The sequence below is a fragment of the Citrus clementina genome, unplaced genomic scaffold, assembly GCF_000493195.1.
Source record: "Citrus clementina cultivar Clemenules unplaced genomic scaffold, Citrus_clementina_v1.0 scaffold_9, whole genome shotgun sequence".
Taxonomy (NCBI): Eukaryota; Viridiplantae; Streptophyta; class Magnoliopsida; order Sapindales; family Rutaceae; genus Citrus; species Citrus x clementina.
The window spans coordinates 9,474,149-9,488,934 of NW_006261964.1; positions in this window are offsets into that span (position 1 = coordinate 9,474,149).

Below are 14,786 nucleotides of genomic sequence, written 5' to 3' on the forward strand. Positions count from 1 at the left end.
TCTTTGATCTTATGCTTCTTCTTTTTTTTCGTAGGCTTGCAACCTTTCTTGAAGTTGCTCGATCGTCATAGCCTTCAAATTTTTTATTTTCTCAATTGTTATGATAATATGGTCAAACTTTGAATCCACTGCTCGATCATCATAGCCTCCAAATCTTTTCAATAATCCTTATTTCGTTTGCTCTTCACCATTTCTTTTTAATTCAGTAACAACAGTCACAACTCAAGTTAAATAATTTAAAATAAATTCAAATACCTTTATATGTAAGGATTCAAATTTTTCTCTTAATGTTTGGAGATGAACTTTCTTGACTTGTTCAGCTCCTTTGTAAGAGGTCTATAACTTATACCAAGTTTCTTTTGAGAAGGTTGCACTGGCAATCTTTTCCAAAGCATCTTCATCTAATGATTGAAAGATAGGATCTTTTGCATTGCTCTATTTCTTTTTCAAGTCTTTCAAATTCTCCTTTTACACTGCAGTTAAAGTAGCTTTATTTTCTGGTACAACAAAATTTTTCTTCACAACTTCCCATACATCATGTACATCCAATAGAGCCTTTGTTTTGATACTACAGTTGTTGAACTTATTTCTTTTTAATTGTGGAACTTAGAATGATCCTATAAATTGAGTGAGGATTTGGAGATTCTAAATGTGTGGAGGAATCCGACATGTCGAAAAACCTTAGGAGAGATTCAGACCAAAAAAATTAAATTTTTGGTCAAAGTCAACAATCAACTGTTGACTAGTCAATGACTTAGTGTGGTCAATGGCTCAGTAGTGCAATCAACTAAATGGAGCCTGGCTGAGATCGACCTAGATCAACTCGGTCACTCGGCTTAAGTCAGTTCGACTTAGTCAACTCTATGAGTCAACTCAATTTCTGGATAACAAACGTCTGGCAGCAAGTGCGGGCCCGTCTGACCTCTAATCGAGATTATTTTTGTGGTATTGTGTTTCCCTCGTCAAGCTCTTCAATTTGATATGCTCTACAATACTGCTATTTGGAATACCGATTACTAGATCTGATACCATTATATTGGAGAATTTTGAAAAATCAAACACTTTATTTCATTAAAACTCAACACTCATATAACTCCTAAAGCTCAACACTCACTCTTTATACAACTTAGATTTTCTTCTTCTTGCAATATTCTTCTTAGACTTGATCTCTTATTTTTTAGATGCTAACAGCACAAGCAACAAGGGTATTTATAGTACCTAATACTTAATACAAACCACACACATAAACTAAACAAATTTGATCGCAATCCCTCATTTATTGTCAACCACCACACTAATCCTCAACCAAAATCATTCCACTTCACCTATAACACCTAACACATTCCACTAACAATTCACACACATAACATAATAACATAGGTTTACTTTCACAAGAAGTTCCTCATGGATGTGTTCCTATTTCTCATACTTTTTATGCAGATGACATCTTTGTTTTTTTTCAGGGTGACTTTTGCACTCTTTTGGCTATTAAATATTGTTTTGAAAATTATGGGAACGAATGTGGTCAGCGAATTAATCAATCAAAGAGCCTTTTTTATGCAGGTTCTTTTTCTTATCATCGTAAAGAAGCTAAAGAAGCTACTGGCAGTGGTCTAGGCTTTTCAGAAGGGTGCCTTCCTTTTATTTTTCTTGGGGTTCTTATATTCAAAGGCAATCCAAAAAGAAATTTCTTCAGGCCATTACTGATGAAGCCAAAGGCAAGCTTCAATGTTGGATGGGGGAAACTATTAAATGGTCAAATTCTCTGCTTTCTCTCTTGAGAAGGTAAGCTGGTAATTTTATTTGGTCTGGAGACTCTAATGAGAGTAGATTGATCACAGTTGCTGGCATAAAATGTGTTGCCCTGGAACTCGAGGGTGGTTTGTGTTTCCGTAATTTTTATGATCTGAATATTGCTGCTCTTATGCGCTTTGGTTGTGGCTAGAGCATTAATTTTTGGCAGGATACTTGGCTAGATGTTTCTTTGTTACAAAAGTTTATTCGGCCTGATGATGAGCATGTCCCTCTTCACTTAAAGGTTTCTGCTATTATCCTTCTAAAAAAATGGCGTACACCGCAACTCTTGATCTCTAGTTTTCCTTGCCTAGCTGCTGAATTTATTAGTATTAAATATTAGAAAAAATTATGAAATTAATAAGAATAATTGGGGGAAGATTGTGCCAATACTATTATTAATTAGTATTAAATATTAAAATAATGTTCAAACATATTTTATTGAATTTGAACTCTTGACCAGTTGCTTTCATTACCAAACATTAACCAATTAGACTATCATTAGAAGATGTAATAATAACAAAAATTTAAAATATATATTTTTATATGTACTGTATGTGATCTGTGCGTCTCCCACCTCTTTAATATTTGTTTAAAAATAATGATAGCATGACTTCAAGCAGCCAATTTCATTAAATAGATCTTTGTTCTTTTTCTTATAAGTTGACCTTGTATTTGTTGAGGTAATAAACTTAATTACTAATATGATTGTCATGATCATAGTATAATTAAGTACCCCCTAAAACATATTTGATGTACATTAATATTACTATTTTATTATATTGTTTTTATCACTTAATTATGTTATAACATAATAGATCATTTTTTTTGTTAACTTACTAAAATATTTTCTTTACTGTTCAAGAATACAAATATTTTATTTGTCTAATAGTTGTTTATTGTTATCCAATCTAATCTAATATTTTTTTCGAATATTGATCTCATCTAATAGTTTAAAAAGATATATTGTCATCCATCTTGTTTATCTTTATTAGCTAAATTTCAGTACTTATCATCGTAAAATTAGCTTAATTAGGCTAGATTATATTATTTAATAATTAAATAGAATTACAGTTTCAGTTATACTCCAGATACTCCAGATTCTCCTTTCTCTCTATAACCCATTCCTCACGCCACTAAGTCCATAATCATAGTAGAATTCATCTTGTCATCTTCTAAATTCTCCTCATATTTCCATCTTCTCTCTTCAAAGCTAGCATATGTTTTAGGGTATTAAAATTCCCTAGATCGGTATGCTAATTTGTAAATTTGGATATAAAAACCATTTGGCTTGGATTACTATAGCATATCATTAATGGAAAAACAAAATGCAGAGATGAATTCAATACCTGGCATGAAATGAATAAATTCTAAGGTTAGTTTATTTTTCCTGTTTTGTTTAATTGATGCTCTGCCTTGTAACTTAGTTTTATATATAGAATTTCATGCTATCTAAAGTCTATATGTATTCATATGTAGGGAATCAAGAGCTCTCAATAAATTTCCATTATACAAGATTCAAACGGCACTCTATCAAATACTGATGTTGGTTTTATCTTTTAACAATACCAAGAAGTTGTATAATATTCTTGCGAATGTTTCATAGTAGTGGTATGAATTGTACAGCTTAGTGGATATGTATATTGTTGTAACCAATTCATGTAAATGTTGAAATTATTAATAAAAGGCTATTAGAAAAGATTTTAGTAGAGTGTTTTCTTTGATTTTACTACTCTTATTTATAGCAGAACAATTCAACTGCAAATATTACTTATTTAGACTAATATGTAGTATTTTCAATTGCAAAATCAATTGGAACAATATGTTTTCCAACTATAGTTTAGTTTTTTCAGCTGTTTTTGCCCCCCCAAAATTAATGTATTTTCAATGGTTATATTTAATTAAAATTACTATTACAAAAGCTACTGCTAGAACCAATTGAAAATAATATTTTTGATGGCTCAAAGGGATCATAAAAATTATTCATTGATTGTGTATCCATATTATTTCTAATATGCATTCATCATTTTTCCATGGCTTATGTTGCTAAAAAAAAATATATTTGCGGCGGCTGGTTGGAAAAAAAGTATTTCTACCCTAACTATTATCAACAGCCAGCAACTGCATTTAGCTATCGAAAAAACACATTTGCAATGGCATTTCACTTGTTCCGATTATATTCAACAATCACAAAAAATAGTTTTTCTTGTAGAAATTATTGTATAAATGTGAGCCTATTTCAAAATACCAGATCCTGAACAGTTAAATTTGAATCAAATTACAAGAGTTCAAATTTAAATGTTAACGAGGAAGTTATGGTAGTTATGAAAATAACGTTGAAGGAAATTGAGAGTAGGTGAAAGAGACTTAAATTAAATGGTGGCTATTGAAAAGGTGTTTTGAATAGACACCATTAATCTATAAATATAATTGATAGATTACTATAAGAGATTAACTTTTTCTTAACTTCTTCTTCAACTCTACTTCTTACATATTCCAAACACTACCATATAAATCATCCTATTATATATTTATTTATTGTTGTTCCATGTTGTTGTATTTGAGTGTGCACTCTTACAACAATTACAGTTATTGTATTCTGGGAACTATCTGTCAACAACCTATTTGCATCAAAATCTAGCAAAAATAGTCTTAAGGACAGTGCTCAGCACGCCTTAACCTTTTTATTTTATTTTTTGGAATCTTATTTATTATCTTAATTCTTCTACAACATTCTTAAGACTAATTCTTTCATGGATGCCGTAACTGATGCTTCATTGATGGCTGCCAACCTGACACATCAAAAATTGAACCGTTTGGTGGGAAATTTTTCAAGCGGTGGCATGATCGAATCTATGATACATTGGATGTAATGAACCTTGCTGAATTTCTCACAGAGCCTCCACCAGATTCTGACTCTAAAAATTATGAGGTATTACTTCAAAATTGGATTAAAGCAAATAAGGTATGCCGAAGCACCATTCTCAGCACTCTTTCAAATGAATTATATGCTGTTTATTCACAGCACAAGCTTGCATATGAAATTTGGGCTCAATTGAAGAAAAAATATATCATAGAAGATGCTGGAGCCCAAAGTATGTCATTACTAATTTTTTAGATTTCAAGATGGCAGAAGATAAGGAAGTGACTTCTCAAATTCATGGCTTCCATATGCTTATTAATGATCTGAAAAATGAAAATATCATTCTTCCAGAGTCTTTTATGGTTGGTTGCCTAATTGAAAAATTACTTGACTAATGGAAAGATTATAAGAAAAATAATAAGCATGAAAGGAAGCATAAGAATTTGGAGGATGCTATTGTTCATATCTGAATTGAAGAAAAACATAGACAAATAGATCAATTGGAGAAAGCCAAGGAAATTACTTCTAAGGCTAATATAGTCAAGAATGAGGCTCATCCAAGCAAGAATCAAAAGCCCAACAAAAAGTTTTTCAAAAATAAAAAGACCACATTCAAGAAAAAAAGGCAATTGTTATGTTTGTGGCAAACCTGGACATTTTGCTAATAAATGCAGATACAGAAAGGGAGATCACAAGCCTCCTAAGACCAATTTGGTCGATGGGGAAGATATTATTGCCGCTGTGGTGGTCACTCAAGGAAACATGGTTGCTGCTAAGGGAAAGAAAAATGGATGATAGATTCTGGCGCTACCAAACACATTTGTAGTGACATAAATTCTTTCTTTAAGTATGTTCAAATTGAGTGATGGAGAAGAACAAGTGTATCTTGGTGATTCCCACTCTATTCCAGTTATGGGAAAAGGGAAAATTCTTCTCAAATTGACTTCTGGAAAAATCCTTTCTTTGAACAATGTACTACATGTTCCCAATATTAGATATAATTTAATTTTTATATTTGTACTTGGGAAAGCGGGTGTAAAAGTCTCCTTTGAAGGGGATAAAATTGTAATGACTAAAAATGGGGTTTTTGTTGGGAAAGGATAATCTTGTGTTGATTTGTTCAAGATTAATGTACTTGACACAATTATTAATAATAAAGTCTTCCTTCCTCTTATATTGTTGACTCTGTTGATTTATGCCATGGTAGATTAGGCCATGTGAATTTTTCTTATTTAAAGAAACTGAAAGATATTGGCTTACTATCTAATATTAGTGTATCAAACATTGGAAAATGTGATATATGTGTGGAGTCTAAGTCCACAAAAAAGACATGTAACCCAATTCTTAAGAGAGAAACTAAATTATTCAATTTAATTCACGGTGACCTTGGAGATTTAAAACAAACCATGATCAGAGGAGGTAAAAGATTCTATGTCACCTTTATTGATGATTTCTCAAAATATACTAAGGTGTATTTATTGAGAAATAAAGATGAGGTGGGTGAACAGTTTTCAATTTATAAAAATGAAGTTGAAAATCAACTTGGGAAGAAAATAAAAAAAAATTAAGAACTGATAGAGGAGGGGAGTATGAATCTAACATGTTCAATGCCTTTTGTGAGAATCATGGCATTATTCATGAAATTACCACTCCTTATTCACCTGAATCAAATGGGGTTGGTAAAAGGAAAAATAGAACTTTAAAAGAAATGATGAATGCAATGCTTGTAAGTTCTGAGGCTCCTATGAATTTGTGGGGGGAAGTTATTCTTACAGCTTGTCACCTACAAAATAAAATTTCATACAAGAAAACTGGCAAGACCCCGTACGAGTAGAGGCGGCAAAAAAACATATCCGGCCCGGGTCCGAACAGGACCCGGCTCATACGGTCCGGGTTTTACCCGGCCCGCATGAATAAAGAAACCGGTCCCGGATTTTAAAAATCAATGCCCGGATAATTCCGGGCATGGATCCGGGCATAGCCCTAAAAACGCGGAACCCAGATCAATGCCCGATTAAAATTTTTTAATTTAAATATATATATATATCACATTACATTTACAAACCCTAAAGCTCTCATAAACTTGCACTCACAAAGCCGCCACTCCCTCACCTTCAACACTCCAAGTCAACTCCCTCATCTTCAACTCTCCAAGCCAAGTAGCCGACGCCCAGCAGCAACAACCCTCACCCCTTCTCTTCAAAGACACAAAGAAACCTTAAATCTCAATCCAAGAATAAATTAATAGAAATATTTTCTTATTCTTATTCTTCTTTTTTTTCTCTCTTTTCCCACTTCTTAGATCTGGCCTGTGACCCACCGTGCACAGCACATCCACATCACAGCCATGTTTGTGCATCAATTGTGTTGTCAGTTTGTTCTTAGTTGTTTGATATTTTTAAATTTTCATATATTATATTGATAGTTGGTATTTTATTTGTCAATTGTAATTATTATGCTACCTAATTTAAGTTTTTGATGGAGAATGAAATGAATGAATTTAGGAAGAGATTGAATGAAATGAATGAATTTTATTTACTTAAAATTTACAAAGTAGATTGAAATAATTAAGATGTTGTAATAATTTATTACAGGATTTTCCCCTTTTAATTCAATTTATGCAGGCGGAAGAAACCCGGATAAAAAACCCGTGCCCGGATAGTACCGGGCTAAGCCTGGCCCGCATATGAAAAATCTGGGCACAGTCCGGGTCTGGGCAGCTATGTGTATGATACGGGCCTGTCCTGGACAGCCCCAAACCCAAACCCGACCTGCACTTTTGCCAACCCTACGTACGAGTTATGGAGATGTTTTCAGCCTAATTTATCATATCTCAAAGTGTGAGGGTGCCTTGCAAAGGTCTTAATACTTGATCCTAGAAGAAACAGGATAAGACCTAAAACTGTTGATTGTATGTTCATAAGATATGCTCAAAATAGCACTGCATATAGATTCTTGGTACTTGAAGATAAAAAAAAAAAAAAAAGTATTTGATCTAAATACTATTATTGAGTCTAAAAATGCCGAGTTCTTTGAATCTATTTTTCCTAAGTGCATATAGATACAACATTACCTCAAGTTGATTTACAGAGTAACTCTCCTGAAAGTTTAGATATTGAATTACAGAGAAGTAAAAGAATAAGAAAAGCTACTGATTTTAGTGGTGATTTCTATGTCTTTTTAACTGAAAATGACCCTCAAACATTTGAGGAAGCTATGACTTCACATGATGCTCCATTTTGGAAGGGGCTATCAATAATAAGATAGATTCAATTATGAGTAATCATGTATGGGAAATTGTTGACTTACCTCCTGGTGTCAAGCCAATTGGGTGTAAATGGATATTTAAAAAGAAGTTAAAGGTCGATGGATCAATTGACAAACATAAGGCAAGATTAGTTGCCAAAGGATTTACTCAAAAGAAAGACATAGATTATTTTGATACTTATGCTCTTGTAACACAAATTGCATCTATAAGAGTTTTGATTGCATTAGCTGCAATACACAATTTGTATATTCATCGAATGGATATAAAGACTGTATTTTTAGATGGAGATTTAAATGAAGAATTATATATGATACAACCTGAAGGTTGTATATCTCCAGGTACAGAGCATAAGGTCTGCAAGCTAATTAAGTCATTATATGGCTTAAAACAAACGCCAAAACAGTGGTATAAGAAATATGATCACGTATTAGTATCAAATGGATATCGAATCAATGATTTAGATAAATGTGTATATTATAAATCTTTGATACTAATCTATATGTGATCGTTTGCTTGTATGTTGATGATATGCTTATCTTCAGTCTAAGTATAAATGTGATTAATGAAACCAAAATGCTACTTGCTTCTAATTTTGATATGAAATATATGGGAGAAGCAAATGTTATACTTGGAATAAAATAAATAAAACAAATTATGGTTTTAGATTATCACAAGAGCACTATGTTGAGAAATTTTTAAAGAAGTTTGGGTATTACGAGAGCAAATCTGTATCTACACCATATGATGCAAATACCCAACTTAAGAAAAATAATGAACATAGTGTTAGCCAAACAAGATATGCCCAAATTATTGGTAGCCTCATGTACTTAATGATTAGTACAAGGCCAGACATTGCTTATGTCGTTGGTAGATTGAATAGATATACTCAAAATCCTAACAAGGATAATTGGATTGCCTTAGATAGACTTGCAAGAGATTTGAAAGGCACAATGAATTTTGGGCTCATGTATGGTACATCTCCACCAGTGTTAGAGGGTTATAGTTATGCAAATTGGATATCTAAATCCAATGAAACTAAATCTACTAGTAGATATATATTTACCCTTGGTTGAGGTGCAGTTTCATGGAAATCTTGCAAGCAAACATGTATTGCTCATTCTACGATGGAATCTGAGCATATTGCCTTCGAAAAAGCATGTACTGAGGTTGAATGGCTAAGAAATTTCTTAGCAGATCTTCCCATTAATTCTTACCCTCCTATTTCAATCTCAATTCATTGTGATTGTCAAGCCGCAATAGCTAGAGCAAAGAATAAAATGTATAATGGGAAAAGTAGACATATCCGTTTAAGACACAATATAATTAAGCAGCTGTTAGAATCTAGGGTAGTGAGCCTAGATTTTGTCAGGTCAAAGTTGAATTTGGCCGATCCTTTGACTAAACCACTAAATAAGAGGTTAGAGGAACAAACGTCGAGGGGGATGGGACTATTGTCTAGAACATAAGGCAAGGGTAATAGTAACCCCACCTATGTGATTGGAGATCCCATGAAGTAGGTTCATAGGGGTAGTAAAAAGTTACTTGTTGTCTTGCAACACTATCGAATTAATAAAATTGAGCCCTCCCTATGGCAAGATAGTACTCATTGTAGTGAAAAAAGGTTGAGTTTTTCTTTTAACTCTTAATGAACTACATAGCCTGAATATTGTGTGGTCGTGTGCTTAAACTACAAAGCACTCTTGATGGAGGCTCACTCATATGAGTTTGGAATTGGGTCGATTCCTATGAGAGCGAGGTAAACATCTCTAGAGCACTCATGAATTCCAAGTAGGCACAGGGCCATTAAAGTGCCAAACTGCGAAACAACAAAGTAATTGAGAGTTTAATGTGACCAATTAGTCCTCTGATTCACGTTAAAGGAACATTGGTTCATAGAAATTTTATATTTCACCAAGTTCCTGTGAAATACGATTAATTGGTCAATGCCGGTTCATAGCCCGAAAAGCACCAAGACATATGCATTAAATTCTAATTAAAATATAATGATTAATTAAATTTGTGCGTATTTTGAAATATGTGGGGGATTGTTATATAAATGTGAGGCTATTTCAAAATATCGGATCTGCACAGTTAAATTTGAATCAAATTACAAGAGTTCAAATTTAAATGTTAATAAGGCAGTTGAGAGTGGTTGAAAGAGACTTAAATTAAATGGTGGCTATTCAAAAAAGTGTTTTGAATAGACACCATTAATCTATAAATAGTAATTGATAGATTACTACAAGAGATTTAACTTTTTCTTAACTTCTTCTTCAACTCTACTTCTTACATATTCCAAACACTACCACATAAATCATCCTATTATATATTTATTTACTGTTGTTCCACATTGTTGTATTTGAGTGTGCACTCTTACAACAATTACAGTCATTGTATCCTGGGGACTATCTGTCAACAACCTATTGGCACCAAAATATTATTGAGGAGCAGAAATAATCTTAAGGACAGTGCTCATCACTCCTTGACTTTTTTTTTTCTTTTTCGGCATCTTATTTATTATCTTAATTCTTCTATAGCAGAAATTTCATCGGTTACGCTTCCGATCACCCCCTGCCGGATAAGTTTATATGGGCTAACAGTGCCTCAGGTGATTTGACCTTTTCAAATTGCTATGATTCGGTTCGCAAGCATAATCAGCTGCTAGATTAGTGCAAGAACATTTAGGCTAATTTTATTCCACTAAAATACTCCATTTTTCTTTGGCGGCTTTATCACAAAACCATTTCTATTGATGAGATTATTGAATAGCGTGGGGTCTCTTTGGCTTCACTTTACTTGCTCTGTAAGTAAAATATTGAGACAATGTCACACGTTTTCTTGATTGCTCCTTTGCTACGACAGTTTGGTGTTGGTTTGCCAATTTATTTGACAATTAGTTGCCTTTGACCAGCTCTCTGGAGGATTCTTTTAGCCATTTTTTCAAAAAATTTCAAATCTCAGCTTGGCAATCATTGGATAATATCTGCTATGTTTATTTTTACCTCGATTTGGAAAGTTCACCAACTCGTCGAGCATGAGGGACTTACAGTCCCAGTTGATCGTGTCTGCAGCGATTACAAAGCTCATGTTAGCTTCATAGATTATGGTTCTGATCACGAGATTTTCAAGCGCCTTCAAGTTCCATTTAACCTTAGACGTGCTTCTTATATTCACACCATCATTTGGCGTACTCCGCTTTCGGTTGGGTGAAAACCAACTCTGATGCCTTCTCTAAGGGTAATCCAGGCGAAGCTTCTTGTGGGCAGTGTTTCGTGATGGTTATGATTCTTCCGTGGTTGGTTTTTTGCTCCTTTGGGTACCACCACAAGTGCAGAACCTATTTTACTGAGCTCTATGCAGTGCTTTCGATTATTGAAGTTGCCTAAGCTCGACATTGGCTTAATATTAGGATTGAATGTGATCAATTTCAGTGCTTCAATGCTTTAAAAAGATCAGCTTTTACTCCTCCTTACACTTAGCACAATAGATGGTATGATTCTTCGAAGATATTGTCGTAGATGGGCGTTCAATTTTCTCATATCTTTCGTGAAGGGAATCAAGTGGCTTCGAGAAATCAGCTTTTTCTTCTTACTCTTGACAAACTTTGGGCTTGATTTTTCTGACTTCATTTGGTGGAATTCTTGGCCACAAAATATCTTTGCTCTTCTTCAGCATGACCTTTGGTGCCATCCTAACTACAGACATATTTGAGATGATCCCTCTGCTCCTTTTTTTTTTTGGTACCATTCCATGCATTTTTATTATGAAAAAAGCCTAACATTTGGGGGAAAAGATATAAATTCCACTGATATTTTAGAAAAAAAAAACATATAATCTCTAAATCTTGCTAATTTTTAGAGCACAGCAGTCGCGATTTTAGAGAGGAAGATGGTTTTAAAAATTTTACATGTCATTTCTTTTAAATACAAGTATATTTTTTAGTAAATATACAATATTACTCTTTTTTCAGTTAAAATAAATGAAATTAATTAATGAAAAGTGAATTATTTATCTTTTTTAAAACATTAGAGGATTTTATATCTCTTTCTTAAACGTTGGGAGCTAACAATCCTTTTCTCTTTTTATTATTTTGGGGTTCTTTGTCTTTTATTGATGATAATTTTGCTCACCACCCCCCCCCCCCAAAAAAAAGTTAAGATGCAATTTGGAAAAAAATGTTGCTTAAGAAAAAATAAGTCAAGCTAAGCCAGCGTAAAATTAATCCTAGAGAAAAGAATTATTCTATGGTGAAGAGATTTTGGCATAGAGAAATATTTAAATCATGAAAGGAGTAAAATTTTTTATCAGAGTGCAATTCGTTTACAAAGGAAAAAGATAAAGTAGAAATGAATACAGATGTTAACTGGGAACAGATTTGATATTTTAGTGGGTGTAAAGCGTAAAAAGTACATATTTTAAATCAATGAAATAAGGTAGCGTTTACTTTTTGGATTGGATTGGGAATCCTGAGGAGTGTGAATCCTAGGATTGGGAGTGTGGAGTGGGAGTGGGAGTAGGTTGTTTATTTACACTGGAATGGAAGCATGGATTAGAGATCAGAATCCAATTTATGTGTTTACTTTGTCTTGGATTGGGAGTAAATAGTTTCAAATTACAATTTTATCCTTATTTAAAGAATTATACTTTTTAATTACAAAACTAATAAAAAATATATTTAATGAATAATATTTATTTTATTATATTTGTAAATTTATTATAATTATTAATATTCTTAATTATGAACAATAAATTATTAATTTTAATACAAAATGAAACCTTATTTTATTTTATTTAATATAATTATATTAAATTTATTATTATATAAAATAATAATATAATATTATTTAGTACAAAATTAATATTTTCTTATAATAAACTATTTATTATTATTAATATTAAATAAATATAGTACTATTATTTTTAAAATAAATATAATAATATTATATTTATTAATTCTCTATTAATATAATAATATTATTTTAAAATAATTTTAACTTAGAATGAATGCAAATTATTATTTAGTTAAATATAATATTATTATTCAAATAAATATAATAATATTTATTTTATTTTATTAATTATAAAATATTAAATTAAATTAAATTAAAAAAAAATAAAAGGATAAAAAAGGGAGAGGTGGGAGTGGATTCCCACTCCCACCTCCCCACTCCAAAAATGAGTGGAGCCCACGGAGTGGGACTCCCACTCCCTTCTCATTTAGAGGAAGTAAACGCTAGAGTGGGAGGAATCCACACTCCTCACTCCCACTCCAGCAAGTAAACACAACATAAGTGCTTTGAATAATGGATTGGGCCTTTCTTGCAGTTATTCGCTCTCCTGGCCTCTCCTAGCCTTTCCAAATTTAGTGAAAAAAAGTTAGTTTAATACTTTAATTGTAAAAACATCCTTCAAATTTGGCATTGGAACCATTTGAAATGCATAACAGTGGTTTGTGAGTAAACAACTAGAAATTTCGACATCAAGGATTGAGTAATCGAATGTGCACAATAGAGTCCTTTTGAGTAATTTAAAAAAAAAAATGTCAAGGAAAACGCGGCTAAACAACCCCTTACCCCTACCTTCACTCCCCTCTTTGAAAAAAAAAATCAGAGCCGTCAGCCACGTTGTAAAACTTATCCAAACCATCGTACATTAGTTAATTGTTAATTTTATTCACCATTTTAATATGTTGCCCTTTGTGTCTATAAAACTTAATTGTTTTAAGAATATGAATCGACTAAAAGAACTCATATACTCATGTTTTAAAACTCATCCAAGTCACCTGATTGAATTGCATTTCTCCCAAAGCTCAAGGTCAATGGTGGAACCATAATTTTGGTTCAATGCCCGAAAAAAAAAATATTACCGAAGAGGCTTGAGTAAGAAATATATCAAATAAAAGGGACAGTCGCAAATTGCAAAACAATTGGCTAAATATCAATCAATATGATTTTTTTTTTTATCGTTAACTGACGTTTACAAACTCTTTATTATTAAGTTTTTATAATGTTATGCCTGGCTTGAAACATCAACCATGCATTAATTCATTCGCAACTACCAATGAAATTGCTTCTCATAATCATTATTTGCCTTGATAAAGAGATAGATCCCATCTCCTAGCACTCTCCAAAAGCACGTTTGACCACCACACCTTGCAACATCTCTATTTTCATCAAACAAATTAAACTGTCCACCGATGCTGCCAGATGCCAAATCACAGTAATAGTTGACTGGTGTACCAGTTCCAATACTAAAATCCCATTTAAATTCACCATCATTTTCAAGTACATGGCTGCCCAAGTCTTCTGCATTGTTTTTACAATGAACCGTCAGTTTTGTGTTGACGCCCAAGTTGTTGGAAATTGAAACTTCGAAACCATGGGATACCGAAACTGCCGTATTTGCCAAAAAAATTAGGAGTGTGAAAATTTTTAGAGGACTCATTTCTTTTGATTTCTCTCCTTCAAAGTGTTAGATGGTTACAAATGTCTTCGGTATTTGCCTATAAATAACAAAAAATAACTTGCCGAATAAAGAAAATTTGTTGGATGAGGATGACACATAAGCACAAAAGTGTACAACTTAGAAAAATAGCATATATAGAATGGGAAAATAAAATACCAATGTTGAAATTACGCATGCCAACTTATACATTGGATAAAGTTTCTTTATGTGTCTGAAATCCTAGATAAACTTTCCATAAACGTGGGAGCGTCCGCCCTTAGACCATAAAAACATTGATTCGGAAAGATAATGTTAAGATTTCTAATCTTATATTTCTATTTATTTTAAATTGTATTTATACTATTTGTTGTGATTAACGTGTACTGGAATTCTGTAAATTAGTAGGTAGTTAATTAG